This window comes from Bubalus kerabau, chromosome 6 (assembly GCF_029407905.1).
Source record: "Bubalus kerabau isolate K-KA32 ecotype Philippines breed swamp buffalo chromosome 6, PCC_UOA_SB_1v2, whole genome shotgun sequence".
Taxonomy (NCBI): Eukaryota; Metazoa; Chordata; class Mammalia; order Artiodactyla; family Bovidae; genus Bubalus; species Bubalus kerabau.
The window spans coordinates 90,375,057-90,389,383 of NC_073629.1; the positions used below are offsets into that span (position 1 = coordinate 90,375,057).

General features: G+C 40.6%; 1 long non-coding RNA gene across 1 annotated transcript in view; it reads left to right on the forward strand.

The window, feature by feature from the left end:
- The window catches only part of LOC129656224 (uncharacterized), a 42,222-nt gene extending 37,147 nt beyond the window's left edge, over positions 1 to 5,075 (forward strand). Inside the window, exon 5 of the long non-coding RNA XR_008716273.1 lies at positions 4,153 to 5,075. This is a non-coding gene — a long non-coding RNA (uncharacterized LOC129656224). The remainder of the gene's footprint in view (positions 1 to 4,152) is intronic.
- The last annotated feature ends 9,252 nt before the right edge of the window (positions 5,076 to 14,327 follow it).

A 14,327-nucleotide genomic window follows, 5' to 3' on the forward strand; every position in this document is an offset into this window, starting at 1 on the left:
AGTTTGAGCATTCTTTGGCATTGCCTTTCTTTGAGATTGGAATGAAATCTGACCTTTTCCTGTCCTGTGTCCACTGCTGAATTTTCCAAATTTGCTGGCATACTGACTGCAGCACTTTAACAGCATCATCTTTTAGGATGCTGAATGCTGCTAGTGAAATTCAAATTGCATTGGATCAAAACATGAATTGGAAGTGATAAATTCAAATAGAGTATAGAATATTCCTTGGATGGTGGCTGTTTAGTTGCTAAATCATGTCCCATTCTTTTACAACCCCATGGATTGTAGCCTGCCAGGCTCCTCTGTCCATTAATACTGGAGCGGGTTAACATTTCCTTCCCCAAGGGATCTTCCCGACCCAGAGATCCAACTGGAATCTCCTGAGTTATAAGAGGATTCTTTACCACTGAGCCACCAGGTAAGTCCTTAAAGGAGAAAAATAGTCTTAGGCAAAAGTTGCCTTAATGTGGTGATAACTGGCAATCTGGGTAAGTAGGAGAATTATCAGTGGGTTGCAAAATCAGGGATCTGATTTGAATCAGGAAAGAGAGGATGGGAATATGTGAGCAAGAAGGCTCATGAGGAAACAGCCAGGGTAGGTGACTTCCACTTTTAACCAGGATGCAGTAACAATGAATGAACTTCACCTCCTTGCAAACTACAAACATGAGGACAAAATATATAAAGCATCTCTTTTCCAAGATTGGACAACAGGCAGTGCAGGGCTATAATCCTTGAGGAAAGGTAAACAAATAAGATGAATTTAAATTTGTGAACTGCAGGATCAGGACAGAAGAACCTGAATGAGCCTGGAGACCTCACTGACTTGGGGACAACAGCAAAGACGAGGTAGTTGTGCTATTAGGAATTTTTAGGGAAGAGTTACAGAAGGGAGCTATGCCAAAAAATAACTCCAAAAATCTGCATAGGAGTCCCCTAAAATCTTTGCTGAGTAAAAAGTCACTAATATTTAGAGTGAAAAAAAGCCAAAGAATGAGCAAGTGTTATAATCAGAACAATTTCCAGAATTCATAAAAGTCAAGGAAACATTCAATTTCCAAGTCAAATTCAACAGACTTGGTGATCATCTGGGGAATTCATTGAAAACTCTGGAGGGATCATTCCTATCATGAGCTGGACAATTCCCCTAGTAAAGCTTGTTCTGTAACTGCCTTAGAAAAATTTAAAATCAGGTCTCTAAGGAATCAAACAGATCCATAAGCAATTTAACTACCTGCAAAAACAACTGTTTTCAGAAACACATTATGACTGGAGAAGAAAACTATCTAAGATTAAAATATTATGTGCTTACTAATAAAACTCAGATAAAAATTTTAAGATCTCAGTAGACACAGAAAAAGCATTTGACAAACTACAACATGCTTTAAAAATAAAAACTCTTGACAGAATTGGTATAGAAGGAACATACTTCAACATAATGAGTCATTCAATGCAAAACATTTGAAAGCTTTTCCTCTAAGATCAGGAGCAAGACAAGGATTCTCACTTTTACCACTCTTATGCATATGGTACTGGACAACAATCAGGCCAAAGAAATAAAAGGCATCCAAAGTGGAAAAAAATATGTAAAAATGTTGCTATTTGGAGATGATCTAATTTTGTGTTTAGAAAATCCTGAAGACTCAACCAAAAATACTCTTGGAATGAATCAAGAATTGCAATAAAGTTGCAGGATACAAAATCAGCTTACAAAAACCAGTTGCATTTCTACTTACTAATGATCTGGCTTCTTATATTCTTCACGATCCAACCCTTGCTGTTCTGTCCAGTCTCATCCCTCACCACTCCTCTCACCAAGTTTTAAGCTTGTGGTCTTCCATGCCTAATACTTCTGTCACCCTATGCCTAGATTCCACTGTTACTACTCTCTGGAATATCTTTTCTTCATATGTTAACTAGGTTAAGCCATACTTGAATTTCAAGACTTAAGTCACCCGAGAAGTCCTCCTAGAAGGCTTTCTGACTTTCCCCTCTCTGTACTCCATTACCCCAGGGCTGTGCTACATAATGTTTGTCTGAGTCCCCATATACCTTCAGTTCAGTTCAGTCACTCAGTCGTGTCCAACTCTTTGTGACCCCATGAATCGCAGCATGCCAGGCCTCCCTGTCCATCACCGACTCCTGGAGTTCACTCAGACTCACGTCCATCGAGTCAGTGATACCATCCAGCCATCTCATCCTCTGTCGTCCCCTTCTCCTCCTGCCCCCAATCCCTCCCAGCATCAGAGTCTTTTCCAAAGAGTCAACTCTTCGCATGAGGTGGCCAAAGTACTGGACTTTCAGCTTTAGCATCATTCCTGCCAAAGAAATCCCAGGGCTGATCTCCTTCAGAATGGACTGGTTGGATCTCCTTGCAGTCCAAGGGACTCTCAAGAGTCTTCTCCAACACCACAGTTCAAAAGCATCAATTCTTCAGCACTCAGCTTTCTTCACAGTCCAACTGTCACATCCATACATGACCACGGGAAAAACCATAGCCTTGACTAGATGGACCTTTGTTGGCAAAGTAATGTCTCTGCTTTTGAATATACCATCTAGGTTGGTCATAACTTTCCTTCCAAGGAGTAAGTGTCTTTAAATTTCATGGCTGCAGTCACCATCTGCAGTGATTTTGGAGCCCAGAAAAATAAAGTCTGACACTGTTTCCACTGTTTCCCCATCTATTTCCCATGAAGTGATGGGACCGGATGCCATGATCTTCATTTTCTGAATGTTGAGCTTTAAGCCAACTTTTTCACTCTCCACTTTCACTTTCATCAAGAGGCTTTTGAGTTCCTCTTCACTTTCTGCCATAAGGGTGGTGTCATCTGCATATCTGAGGTTATTAATATTTCACCTGGCAATCTTGATTCCAGCTTGTGTTTCTTCCAGTCCAGCGTTTCTCATGATGTACTCTGCATATAAGTTAAATAAGCAGGGTGACAATATACAGCCTTGACGTACTCCTTTTCCTATTTGGAACCAGTCTGTTGTTCCATGTCCAGTTCTAACTGTTGCTTCCTGACCTGCATACAGATTTCTCAAGAGGCAGGTCAGGTGGTCTGGTATTCCCATCTCTTTCAGAATTTCCCACAGTTTATTGTGACCATAGACCTTAATCACTGTGTCTTTTTTGAACATACGGGGCAGTTTCCTTCCAATCTTTCATCCTAATCTTGAAGGCAAGGATTGTCCATCTCTGTTTTTTTTTTTTTTAATAACACCCAGAGCATTGGTTGGTATCTAGCAGGTATCAATAAACATTTATTGAATGGGTGGTTTAAGAATCACACAATTCATAGTTTATGAAAAGAAACTCTTCCTCAATAGAATGTGATATTCCTTTACACCCTCAACCCACCTCCAATGCTTAGTGCAGAACCTTGAACAGAGAAGGGATTTAATTAATGTTGACACCTTTGTTGAAATGTACATTTAAAAGAGGTTGCCTTTAGTACTTCTTTTTATCTTAAAATCAAGACTTTAGTTCTAGATTTGCTTCTGTTGACCTTGTGAATTTGGATATTCATTTTTTCTTCTCTTCACTTAATTTTCTACATCTAAATAATGGGAACAGTAAAACTTACCACTACGTTTATTTTGAGAATTAAGTGAGATGTCATGTAGATCCAGAACTCTTTATTGCATTTGAAATTGTCAAGCAGGGCTTACCCCCAGGGTGATAACCACAGTTATCCAGAGGGATTCATGTCTGGATGACCTGAGAACACTATTTTAGAAAGGTTTCATAGGGTATATAGAACAGTTTTGAGGTCTTGGCTGACAGAAAATCTTGAAAGAGCGTCATGGATTGTGGCATAGCAAGGAGAGGCCAGATATTTCCCCGCCTCTTTCTTCCTTCTGTCACATCTGGTTTAGGTCATCAGGTAAAATTAATTTGTTAGTTTCATCCTGTTGACATCTGTCTCTGTCAATGGAAGCCCCAGGCAACTTGGGTGCAAATCAGCACAAGTGTTAGCCTTCTCCCTGAAGAAACCCAGAGATTATGCCTGGATTAAGAAGGGGATTTGGGGATGAGGGAAAAGCAATTTCATGATGTCGTCTGTGTATATTTTGGGTGCACTAAATGAAAAATCTAGAGGAAGGGTTACCTCTGGGTTTTATAATAGGTTTTAAATCTCTCTCTTACAGATAGTAACACAACAATGGACTCTGAACCAGAAGAAAACCTTCAATTTACAGAATCCTGGAGCATCATAACCAGAGGGGCCTTTGGCCCAGCTCCCGGCACCAACTGTAAAACTCTCTTTCTCCCTCTGCCACCTGATAATTAGGAAAGCCTCAGCAATTTGCAAAAGAAGAACTTCAAGGTCTGTTCTGGCCCTGAGAATCTAGGACAGGGTGCATCTTGATGGGTTCTGGACCAGGTCTGGAGCAGGTCCTAGGAAGGACTTGCCAAGATTCCACCTGTTCTAGACCTCCTCATGACACTTAGGGCCAAATACAATTGTCCTGAAGATTTAGCCAGGTAATTTAACAGGACTCCAACTAAAATGCATTGAGAGAAATAATTGACTTCAAAAATTAACCAGTAAAAAATACATACATATTATCAACAAGTGAATAATGGGCCAAACCAACTCGAGATTACTAATTCCTGGAGTAGAAGTAAAATGGATGGGGCATGAAGAGATGCATTTTAGAGCTGAATAGCTTTGAGTAGAAATTTTGGTTCTGTCACTTGAAGTGACTTGGCAAGTTAGTCACCTGTCTTTCCCTGCATCCTTATCTATAACTTAGGGAATATTCATGCCCATTTCTCTGAGGAATAAAGTGATTTATGGTGTAGGGAAAGAGTAACTAGCCAAGATGGTGGTAATCAGGCTCTTTCCCCATATTTCCTCTCACTCATGCCCCATGTTTTTTCACTCTCCTCCCACAGTCTGTAAACAATGACTTTATATTTCTATATTCAGTTGAGAGCATTTATAGCACTGCACGTGTGCATCACTCCTATATTAGTGCCACTTGAACAGCCCTTGCTGAGCACTGCGGAGGCATCAAACATTAGAGAATAAAGCATGTCTGCCTTGCTGCTGCAAATAAAGAATGTCTGCAATTCCTACGACTCCTCGCATCTTCTTCCAGTTTATTCTTTTCTGATTCCTAGCTTGTGCCTTGCCTACCCTGGGTTCAGCAAACAGCAAGACAGATGGATATGGCACATAGTAGGTGTTCAACAAATTCCAATTTCTTTTCCCCTTCCTAGAAATAATAGGATGTCCAATGATTGAAAATGGACATCAAGAATCCGTCAAAATACTAAGGAAAAAATTTAGGAAATTGTCTACTGCTTTCCTAGACTGAGTGAGGATCAAGGGCTAATGTTATCATCTGTCATTTAGTGCAATTTGAAGCAAAAATGGAAAACTGTGGGTCATTAATCTGGCTTAAGGGGTCACCCTGCTCAAGGCCAAGCCAGACGCCCTTCACCTCTTTGTCTACACTGGGTTTTCCCCTGGACTCTGGGAGCCCTCCCCCAACACCTCGTGCCCCTGTCAGCATGACTGATGAATTCAATATTCCCCTCTCCACAGCTGACAGCCCAGAGAGCTGACTCCAATCAGCAGGTCCCCTGGTTGCCTGACTCAGGCCTCTCCAATCAGAGGCGGGGTCTGCCATGGACAGACAAACAGGTCTGGAGAGGCTGGTAAGTGAGAACACCCCAAGGGCCTCTGCCAATAACCCATTTGATGAAGCTGCCATTCACCCTGTCAGACCAAGTGTGGGATTCATCAGGACCCAACCAGACTCTCCTTCACCCCCATCACTGTGATCTAAATGATTGTTCTTTAAGCTTGATTGCTCCGAGGGCATTGATGAATCTACCAGTTTGTGATCCATCAATGCCTGACAGTCTGTTATTCTAGAAGCATTTATGCTTTGAGCCAGGAGAGTAGGAGAAGGCTTCTTGTTGCCATCATGGGGCAGAGATGCATTGGTTTATTGATGCATCCCACAAATATTTACTCAGTCTGATGGTTAACCATAGAGATTAACTGAGCGGGGAAGAGGTTTACTGGTGGGCCTCCCTATAAAGAACTCCTACTCAATGTAATGGAACCCAGAAGTTTAGACTGAAGAACTATGAATGTTGAAAAAACTATTTTTTATTATTTTTTGTGGGTTAAAAATATTTTATAGAAATATAGTTGATTTATAATATTATATTAGTTTTAGGTGTACAGCATAGTGATAATATTTTATGGGTTACACCCCCTTTAGAGTTATTACAAAATTAAGGCTGTATTTCCCTGTACTGTATAATATATCCTTCTTATTTATTTATATTTTAAATGGTTTTTTAATTCATTTACTTTTTAATTGAAAGATAATTGCTTTACAGAATTTTGTTGGTTTCTGCCAAATATCTACATGAATCAGCCATAGGTATTCATATGCTCCCTCCCTCTTGAACCACCTTCCCATCTCTCTTCCCATCCCACCTCTCTTGGTTGTACAGAGCTCCTCTTTGAGTTCCCTGAGTTATACAACAAATTCCCATTGGCTATCTATTTTCCAAGTGGTAATGAAGTTTCCATGTTACTCTCTCCATACATCTTACCCTCTCCTTCCTCCCATGTCCATAAGTTTGATCTCTATGTCTGTGTCTCCATTGCTGCCCTGCAAATGATTTTATCATTCTCATCTTTCTAAATTCCATATATATGTGTTAGTATATGATATTTCTCTTTCTGACTTACTTCACTCTGTATAATAGGCTCTAGGTTCATCTATCCCATTAGAACTGAGTCAAATGTGTTCCTTTTTATGGCTGAGTATTCCATTGTATATATGTGCCATAGCTTCTTTATCCATTCATTTGTCATTGGAGATCTAAGTCATTTTCATGTTCTGGCTATTGTAAATAGCTGCAATGAGCAATGGGATGCATGTGTCTTTTTCAATTTTGGTTTCCTCAGGGTGTATGCCTAGTAGTGGGATTGCTGGGTCATATGATTGTTTTATTCCTAGTTTTTTTAAGGAATTTCCATACCATCTTCCATAGCAGTGCATCAATTTACATTTCCACCAACAGTGCAAGAGGGTTCCTTTTTCTCCACACCGTCTCCAGCATTTATTGTTTGTAGACTTTTAATGATGACCATTCTGACTGGTGTGAGGCGATGGCCCATTGTAGTTTTGATTTGCATTTCTCTAATAATGAGCGACGTTGAGCATCTTGTCATGTGTTTGTTAGCCATCTGTATGTCTTCTTTGGAGAAATGTCTGCTTAGGTCTTTTCCCCACTTTTTTGATTGGGTTGTTTGTTTTTGAAAAACTATTGAACATATGTGTCAGGCATTGTATATACATCACCAAATTGACTCCATAGTGTCCCTGTATGTAAGACTACTATCTCATTTTATAGGTGAAGAAACTGAGGCTCAGAGGGGCTCAGTGACCTATTCAAGCTCCATAGACAGACAGAGTCAGAAATGGAATTAAAACCAGTCTGGCTCCAAATCCCATGATCTTCCCCATTTTTGTGGTATTGCCTGTTTCTGCTCCTTTTCTTAGTTGTTGGTAGCATAAAAGGAAGACAAAGCTATAAATGGAAGCACTTTAAAAAAATATAATGCTCTCTGCTGTAAGAGAATAATACTCCTTTGGTGACATCTAGAATTGTGCTTGTTGTCCATGGACAATGGAGCGTTTGGATCAACTGACCTCTCCTCCCAGTTCAAGAGGCCTCTCAGGTTACAGCCATCAAGACTGCTTTGGACCCCTGGGATTCTCAATTATTTCCTGGTATGCTGCTCCCAGACTGAGGCTCCTGAATGTGGCCTGAACCTGATGGCCCTCTGCTGCCCACAGAGAGATGAGGTCGCCTGGGACGTTACCCTGCAGTCTTAATCGAAATAATCACTGGAATAGGCTGTATTCAGCACAGTGAACATGTTTATTTCTTATATCAATTTGGAGTAAGTTTCTTTTCCAAAGTCTCCCTACTAAAACTGCAATATGGCTTTTCTGAGAGATTTCTCTTGAATTTCTTAGCTACCTGCTATAGAGATTGAGTCCTTCAGTCCAGAAGACATGAAGGTGGAGTGTTAACAGACAATATAGAGTAGCAGAAAATGCACTGAATTAGGAGTCAGAGTCCCAGATACTGCAGGATTCACTCACTGTATGTCTTTGGGCAAGCTGCTTAACTTCTCTGTTTCCATTACTCCATCTATAAATTGGAAATGACAACACTTCTTCATCATACAGAGCTTGTGCAGGACAAAAGTGATAATAAATTCATTTACCCTTTCTTTCATTCAGTAGCTGATAGAAACTTGAGATATAGTCATGAACCAGACAGTCACGGACTATGCCTATGGTCTCATGGGAGAGATAGATATAAATCAATATTGATAGAGATTGTTTCTGAATAAAATATTTCAGGAGTATTAGGAGAGGAATTTAGGGTGCTATGAGGGCCAGTGGTTGAAAGTGTCATTTGAGGTGAGCCTTGAAGAATGAATAAAAGGTGGTTGAGTGAAGAGGGCGGGTAAGGGCATTTTGGTGAGATGAAGCAGCATACAAAAAGTTGCAAAGGAGTTCAACACAAACCAAGGATGGAAAGGAGAGAAGGCCAATGTGTAGGGTGACCATATGCCACTGCTTGCTAGGGAGAGTCCCTTTTTAGATTCAGAGTACTCTATTATAGAGCCTTCTTGCCCTCTCCAAACTATTTCTTTTTGGTTGAGCAATTATACAGTCATTTCACTGTTGTGGCTGCTCGGTAGTGAACAGAGTGGAGTGGAGTGTTAGGCTGGATTGGTACACAGAGCCAAGTTTTCTGGCCATATTAAAAAATTTAGTCTTTATCTTTTTACCCTACAAACTGAAGGGTAAAAAACAGATAATAGTTGACATTTAGTCAGAACTTGTATAAGTCTGCCTAATGCTTGATGCCTTAGAAGAGGCAGGTGGGTACTATTGCTAACCCCATGTTATATATGAGGAAACTGAGCCTTATAGAGATCAAGAAACTTGCCCAAGGTCACATGGCTGGTTAGTGGCAGAGCAGATTTGAAGTTGGCCTCATTCCAGAGACTGGGTCTTACCCACTCTGACACTGCCTCCCAAAGAGAAAGTCTTTGCCTGTGAATGTATTCTATTCAAAGGCTTCTGGTTTTCTGGACACCTAACTGACTTTAGTACATATATATTGGAATGAATTAAAGTTTCAACAGCAACATCTCTTTAAATGGTGAATAGTAGAACTGAATACTAGCATGACATCAAAATAGTAGCAATACTAGTCACTATGGCATCAAGATTCAGGATGAAGGCCCTGGTTCTGCCAGCTGTGACCTGAGCAAAGCCATTTTACTTCTCAGAGCCCAGTCTTCAACTCTCCGACTGGACAAACCTGGTCCCCACCAGGCTGTGTCCAAGGACATGGAAGATGTAAAAGGGCTCTGTAAGTTGGAAATCTCAACAGTGAGAACAAAACGCACGGCAAACACTTGTGAACTTCCTTCTTCCTTCTTACCAGAGGACTGTGTTAGATGATTTATGTAACTTTTTTCCTTTTACTCCTCAACATTACTCCCTGTGCTATTATTGCCATTTAGCACATGAGTAAATTGAGATCCAGAGAATTAAGTAACTTGTTTAAAGTCACAGTGGTGGCATTCAAAGTCAGCCTAGTGACCTCCAATAGGTCTCCTTAGCCATTATGTAAACAAATAAACAATGATATCCACGAGAAAGAGGACAACGTACCATAAGTGGCACTGAAACATTTCCCCTAGGGGCTCAAAAGCTCCAAGGAAGGGTGAGGGTATTCAAAAGGAAATGTGCCAGAGGGCACTGGCTTGTGGGGGTCTATCCAGGAAAAGACACGGGTTCTCAAGTCAGTGCTCCCCCATGATGCTTTGAGGGGGTTATGAGATGGTCAGACAGGGTTTGGAGAAGTGTCAGTGATGAGACCTGAATTTGTTAGGAGGCAAATGATGGTTTTTGTTTTGAATATAGCTCTCTTTCTCTGCCCCAGTGGCATGGTGAGTGAGAGCAGGACTGCCATCTGGGGAACGCTCAGGTGGTTTATATTAGAGCTGTCACGTGCTTTCTTCCCATCACAAGTCAGCAAACACAAGCCAAAACTCAACTAACATGATAACTGTTATATCCAAGACTTTATTACATGTCAACCATTATTCCATATTCCTTAAGTACATTCTTCATATTAGTCTTTAAATCAGGCTTTATTATCCCTGTTTTGCTGAAAAGGAAACTGAGCACAGAGCTGAAACCTTAAGCCCAAGTCCCCAGAGTTGGCAAGTGGGTTAGAATCGATTTGCTGTGACTTCAAAATTTGTCCGAGTTGTTGTTTGAGTTGGTACTCTCAATTGCCGGGCAAGATGGCCCTCCACTGACAGAACACCACAAGGACTTGTCTCCCAACTTTCATATTTATGGAATACCTGCTGTGTGCCAGGTAAGGTATTTAACCCTCCTGGGCTTCTGCTTCCTCATCTGTAAAATGGAAATAATAATAATGCTTATCAGAGGGCTGATGTGAGGAACAGAGGAGATAAACAATGCAAAGTACTTAATACAGAATCTGATGAGGAGCATCAGTGCTTGCTAAATGAATAATCTCCACAACTTTATTAAGTAGTTACTTTATTTCATTATTCCTATTTAAGCCTGGAGTTGGGTGCCCTGAAGAAGTTAGCCCTCGCCTCTGGGGTGATATAGAAGAGCTACTTTTAGAATTGTAACCATGCTTCTTCTCTTTTTCTTTCTCTTACTTCTTCTTCATATACAATATATTGCATGTATCTCAAGTGTACAATTTGATAAGTGTACATATATACCTGTGAAACCATCAATGTAATCTGAATACTTAATACATCCAGCATCCCCAGGTATTTCCTCCTGCCCTTCAGAATCTTTTCTTCCTGTCCTTATCTGCCACCCTCCCAACCCTCACCTCCAGGCAATCACAGATCTGCTTTTTGTTACCACAGAGAGGTTTGCATTTCTAGCTTTTTTATATAAACAAAATCATAAAGTAAAATATTCTTTCAAAATCTCACTGCTTTCAATCAGAGTCATTATTTTGAGGCTAACCATGTTATTCCCTGTATGCACAATTATTCCTTTTTATTGTGAAGTCCATTGTAAATATGTACCATAATTTATTCCTTCACCTGTTGATGAACATTTGGTTTATTTCCAGTTTTTGACTATTAAGAGAAGGCTGCCAAGAGCATTAGTCTTGTTAAATTCCAGAAGCAAAATATGTCACATGATAGATGTGGGTTTAACTTTTTAAAAAGCTGCCAAACTGTTTTCCAATATGGTGGCAGCATTTACATTTTTACCAGCACTTGGTATATCAGTCTTTTAGAATTTTAGACATTCTCAGTTCAGTTCAGTCACTCAGTCATGTTTGACTCTTTGTGACCCAATGGACTGCAGCATGTCAGGCCTCCCTGCGCATCACCAACTCCTGGAGCTTGCTCAAACTCATGTCCATTGAGTCGGTGATGCCATCCAACCATCTCATCCTCTGTCATCCCCTTCTCCTCCTGCCTTCAATCTTTCCCAGCCATCAGGGTCGTTTCTAAGGAGTCAGTTCTTCACATCAGGTGGCCAAAGCATTGGAGCTTCAGCTTCAGCGTCAGTCCTTCCAATGAATATTAGGGACTGATTTCCTTTAGGATTGCCTGGTTTGATCTCCTTGCTGTCCAAAGGACTCTCAAAGGGTCTTCTCCAACACCACAGTTCAAAAGCATCAATTCTTTGGTGCTCAGCTTTCTTTATAGTTCAACTCTCACATCCATACATGACTACTGGAAAAACCATAGCTTTGACTAGCGGACTTTTGTCAGCAAAATCATGTCTCTGCTTTTTAATATGATGTCTAGGTTGGTCATAGCTTTTCTTTCAAGGAGCAAGTGCCTTTTAATTTCATGGCCGCAGTCACCATCTGCAGTGATTTTGAAGCTCAAGAAAATAAAGTCTGTCACTGTTTCCATTGTTTCCCCATCTTTTTGTCATGAAGTAATGGGACCAGATGCCATGATCCTGGTTTTTTGAATATTGAGTGTTAAGCTAGCATTTTCACTCTCCTCTTTCACTTTCATCAAGAGGTTCTTCAGTTCATCTTAACTTTCTGCCATAAGGGTGGCGTCATCTGCATATCTAAGGTTATTGATATTTCTTCTGGCAATATTCATTCCAGCTTGGGCTTCATCCAGCCTGGCATTTCTCATGATGTACTCTGCATGTAAGTTAAGTAAGCAGGGTGACAATATACAACCTTGACATACTCCTTTCCCAATTTGGAACCAGTCTGTTCCATGTCCGGTTCTAATTGTTGCTTCTTGACCTGCATACAGATTTCTTAGGAGGCAGGTCAGGTGGTCTGATATTCCCATCTCTTGAGTGAGTGAAGTCACTCAATCATGTCCGACTCTTTGCGACTCCATGGACTGTAGCTTACCACGCTCCTCTGTCCATGGGATTTTCCAGGCAAGAGTACTGGAGTGGGTTTGCCATTTCCTTCTCCAGGGGATCTTCCTGATCCAGGGATCGAAACTGGGTCTCCTGCAGATGCTTTACAGTCTGAGCCACGGTAGCTCAGAGGCTTTTGGTAGAATGTCTGTTCAAATATTTTTTTTATTTTTAATTGGGTTGTTTGTTTACTTATTGTTGAGTTTTGAGAATTGCTTATGCATTTTGGATTCAAGTCTTTTATCAAATATATGATTCAAAAATAACTTCTCCAAGCATGTGGTTTGTCTTTTCATTTCTAAATAGGGTCCTCCCAAAGCTCATTGAAATTGATTCATTGTTTTGCCTGTCTTTTTTCCTCTCGGTGTTTTATTATTGACAGCCTTCATGCTCACTGTCTTCTGCAATGTTGAATCTGTCATTAACTGCATCTAGTTGAACTTTTATCTCACATACTATAACTCAGTTTGGGTCTTTTGTTTTTTACCTCTTTAACATCTTTACTTAATATATTGAATCTTCTCCTGTAGCTTCTTGAACATAACAGAGTATCATTATAATAATGTTTTAATGTCCTTGTCTAATTTTATTATTTGGGTTTGTGTCAGTTGATGAATCTCCTCATAACAGGTTGGTTTTTCTGCTGCATGTGCTGAATAGTTAAAGGGAACCATCTGCAGATTTCAGGGTTCTCCCTCTCTGCACCTCTCTTTCTAGTACTTGCCAACTTGGTCTCCCCAGACTCTTAATTTTGTCTCTGCAAATCAGAAAATCCACTGACCTTCACTTGGGTTCCCCATCCTGTGATGTGGCCTACAAACTGTCTTAAAGCTATAAAGAGGCAATTTTAAGACTTGCCTCACTTGTTTCTAGCTCTTAGGAATTATGGTTCTTCACTGCTTAAATATGCAGTGTCTTGAGAAGCATTGGATTTGTTGTTTGTTTTACCCAATGGAAGGGTAAATCTGGTCCTTATTACTCCATCATGGCTGGACGTAGGAATATTCATAATTTCTTTAGGTGTAAAGAACACTTACTGTCTATTGTCAATTCTCTCATTGTTATAGATTAAGAAACTGAGAAACTGGACATATATTATCTAAACTATAGTAGAAGATAGTTTGAAATTTAAAAGATATAATGTGCAGTATTTGGTGTGGGGTTGAGGAGATAATGCCATCAAGGATAAAGGGGTAGATCGCAAAAGATACTGATTAATGCAAGGGGAAGGGACTATCTTGTAGATGGTGAAGGAGGAATTGAATAATCACTTTAAATGAATGGCATAGTGAGGCTTGATGGACTAATTGATTTTTACACATCTCTCTCTCTTTTTTATGTTGTTGCATTGTCAGATCAGATCAGATCAGTCGCTCAGTCATGTCCGACTCTTTGCAACCCCATGAATTGCAGCACGCCAGGCCTCCTTGTGCATCACCAACTCCTGGAGTTCACTCAGACTCACGTCCATCGAGTCAGTGATGCCATCCAGCCATCTCATCCTCTGTTGTCCCCTTCTCTTCTTGCCCCCAATCCCTCCCAGCATTAGAGTCTTTTCCAATGAGTCAACTCTTCGCATGTGGTGGCCCAAGTACTGGAGTTTCAGCTTTAGCATCATTCCTTCCAAAGAAATCCCAGGGCTGATCTCCTTCAGAATGGACTGGTTGGATCTCCTTGCAGTCCAAGGGACTCTCAAGAGTCTTCTCCAACACCACAGTTCAAAAGCATCAATTCTTCAGCGCTCACCCTTCTTCACAGTCCAACTCTCACATCCATACATGACCACAGGAAAAACCATAGCCTTGACAAGACGAACTTTTGTTGGCAAAGTAATGTCTCTG